Source organism: Cupressus sempervirens, chromosome 11 (genome assembly GCF_028749045.1).
Source record: "Cupressus sempervirens isolate cs-2001-9-10 chromosome 11, ASM2874904v1, whole genome shotgun sequence".
Classification (NCBI taxonomy): Eukaryota; Viridiplantae; Streptophyta; class Pinopsida; order Cupressales; family Cupressaceae; genus Cupressus; species Cupressus sempervirens.
The window spans coordinates 92645625-92649412 of record NC_143128.1 but is presented as its reverse complement, the minus strand read 5'-3'; positions in this window follow the sequence as shown (position 1 = coordinate 92649412).

Below are 3788 nucleotides of genomic sequence, written 5' to 3'. Positions count from 1 at the left end.
AGAGGGAGACAAAGAGGAGGAAGAAGAAGAATCAGAAGAGGAAGAGGAACAAGTGCCCCTACAAGGAAGAACTTAGCTAGCAAGAGCTGAAGATTTACAAAGGAGAAAGAGTGCCACGGGTACCCTGCCATCCACTCAAGAAGAACCCTTAGAACTCTCTTCTTCGAAAGATGAAGTACAGTAGTGGGTGGATGAGCAAAGTGAAGAGGGCACTGATGTTTTCTTAATGTTAGATTTTGGTTTCATGCTTGTAGGTGCAAAGTTGATTGGGGATAAGATCAGGGACACCCCTACAGGTGAACCTCAACAAGAAGACTGGACGTAAATGTTGCCAAATACATAGGGTCCTGATCTTACTCCTCCATCTCCACCATGAGTTACAGTAGTAGAATAGGGCTCTGTGACTCCTCCACCTCAGAGTTCAGAGGAAGAGTAGGTTTAGAAGGAACCATCACACGAGGAGAGACCGAAACAAATGACGACCGATTAAGTGTCGAAGGAGGGACAAATAGTGCAATATTCTCAATCACCTTCCCAAGACACTAAGGTTCATGCTACAGGGTCTACTGAGACTGAGGCTACAGAAGAAGAGCCCTCCCAATAGGATACAACTCTAAGCAGGAGCGACAAAGGGAAGGAAGTTGCAAAACATACTCCATCATCAAGAGCCAGGTCCTCAGCAGGACACATCCCTAGATGGATCCAAAAGGAAATAATGAGGAGTATTAAGCCTCAATTTTGTGCTTTAGAAGAAGACATTTTTGACATTGCAGAGATTTTGAATAAACCTAAGTCTCCATCACATGAGTCAACACCATTGGCATTTATCACTAGCACAAGGAACCAAGAATTGTTTACACAAGTGGCTCTCCCTCCTAAAGGCATAGATGCAGAAGGTCTTGGTCTTGAGGATTATGAATTGAAGGATGTTATGTTAGGGAGGCCTACGTGGGATTCAACTCGATTAATGATGACTCTGGGAGTCAAAGAGATCCTTAAGCATATGGAACAGGATGAAGCCAAACTCCAAGCACTTCAAAGGTAGGTTGAGATCATAAAGGGATATCTGGCCGAAGTAGTTAGTCCTCTAGATCCTGAATACCCTGAGCAGACCTTGAACATTGTACTTAGAGAAGGGGGAGGTGTACAACTTGATCCATTTTTGGAGGCTTGTCAGGAGTGGCGAGAAATTTTTGAGGAGAAAGGTTTTATGATCATCACAGGGAATTTGAAGTTAATGTATGCTATGTAGGAGAATGTGAATAAAATTTTAGTGATTTTGAAGTAGGACTTCAGTATTATGGATGAAGTACAGAACTGGAGTAAGGATTACAAACTCTGCAAGCCATAAAGGGCCAAAGATACCAAGTTTTGATTGATGTATATACTAGAGAAGAATTAGACATGATTAATGACTGGATAGAAAAGATAGTAGATAGCAATAAGGTAATGGGAACATTACATGAGGAGATTCATCGGCTCAAGGACCAAGCCCGAGAGCAAATTTTGGAAGCAGAGAGACACTACAGTGATGCATGCTTGGATATTTTTGAATATGAGGAATGAGAAAAGTTGTTACCTATAGAGACAATAGTGGAGAATTTCAAGAAGAATTTTGTGGAGGTTGCTAATGATGAGGACATCTAACAAGACTTTAGGATAGAAGAAGCCTTGTTAGAATTGGATACCAAACTCGAGGATTTTGCTGACACCCAGATTGAGGTAGACAATTACAAATAGAAGGTAAAAGATAAATATGATGCTTTAGATCTTCTAGATGTAGCTAAGATTACTAAGATGATAGATAAATTCAAGGGCAAACATCCAAACATAGCTTTGGGATGAAGAAGAACAAAACCCAGATGCTAGAATTTCAATTTTGACCCTCAGTAAAATTTTGAGATTTTGACCTTGTTGAGGTCTGTAGCTCCGCAAGTGAGTAGGTCTGTAGGTACGCAAGTCTGCAGCTCTGCAATTTAGAGGTGTGCCGACAGTTAATTGCTTGTTCCAAAAATAGCGCTTTCCACTTTCCATGCATCAAAAATGCATTCTGACGATAGTTTAACTTCGACACACGCCTAGTAAAAGGACTAGCTTCTATTTTTGGCACCTCCAGATGCTCCTACTTCGACTAAAGGCTTCCTCCTATTTCTTCTCTCATATTTTCTTTGTTTTTGACATGTAAAGGGCTCATGCATCCAATTAATGAATAAAATATGGATGGAGTCCCTCTAACCACTAGATTAATTGTAGATTGTATATATTTAGTTTGTTTTAATGTTTTAAAAGCATTTTATTGCATTAAGATATCTCTCACTCTCAACACAAATTGACGAGATGATTTCTTATAAATACCCCATTGTAATATGTAACAAAGGTTGTCATTATTATGCAATAAAATTATGCTTTTGGTGCTCGCATTTGGAGTGTAGTGATTCTTGCCGGAATGTGTAATTGTTTTGTGAATTTTGTTCATGGAATTGTGATTGAGCCAAAGGTTTATTGCATTGTTTCTGGTTGTGCAATCTTTTAGTTCTGGTGTTTGCTACAGATTTACAAATTCCGTTGACATATCTGGCTTGAGAAGAGATCATCAAATTGTGTCTACATAGCTTTTCGTCTCGCATGAATGCACTTTTTGTGGCCTTGTGATTTGATGAAAGGTGAAATATCATACGATTGTTAAAGTTTCTCATTGACAATTGCATTAATGGATTCTAGGAAGCGATGCTCCTAATTTCATTGGTTTCCTACCAATTTATTTGAAAGCTTAACTCATAGCGTGTTGTTTTCTGTAGCTTATGTCCGTTAGGTTTTCAATTTTATGTTATTTCAATTTCATGTTATTTGCTTTTAGTTTCATTATTTGCTTTGCTAACCCCTTGCTAGAATAGAAACTCATTTTAGTTGCATTGGTAGATTGCATTCATTGAAAAACAAAAAATACAACAAAAACATTGTTCTTTTGTGTGTTATTTTGAGATAGCATGCAGATTTTACTTCATTCCGAGATCAAAATAGAACCAATAAAGACCTTGTGAAAAATCACATTTATCTTCAACTAAGCAAATTTTGGTACGTCGTAAGACAAATATGAAACCTTGGAGTTGATCCAAAAGATTCGATTTTCAAGAGAGGAATTACACGAAGGATTCCTGTCATTGGCCTCATGCAAAACGATCGCCCAACAACCACCAAATGGGGAACATTTAGGATGCCCTTTGGATTAATCAATGTAGGAGAAATATTTCAAAGAGAAATGGATGAGTCATTAAGGGGTTGGTAAATAAATGTATAGTTATCTATATGGATGACCTCATAGTCTTTTCAAAAGAGAGGAGTACCCATATTACTGATCTCAAACAAGTTTTCAACCAATGTTGAAGATACAACATATCTCTTAACCCTAAGAAATGTTCATTTGAAGTTACCAAAAGGAAGCTCTTGGGTCACATCATTTCTAAAGTAGGCATTTCAATTGATCCTAAAAGGATAGAAGCAATTTTGAAGTTATCACCTCCCCATAGTCACAAAGAGCTTAAATCTTTCTTTGGAAAGATTAATTTTGTACACAAGTTCATTAGTGGGTTTACCAAAAATGTTTTCCCCCTTAATGAATTACTAAAGAAAGGAGGAAAAATTTATTGGGTTCTTAAAGTCAAGAAATCTTTTGGACATATCAAAATAGCTAGTTCTACTACCCTATTTCTTGTCAGCTTGTATTATGAATTGCCTTTCAAAGTCTATTATTTTGCTTCAGAACACTCATGTGTAGGTATCCTCACACA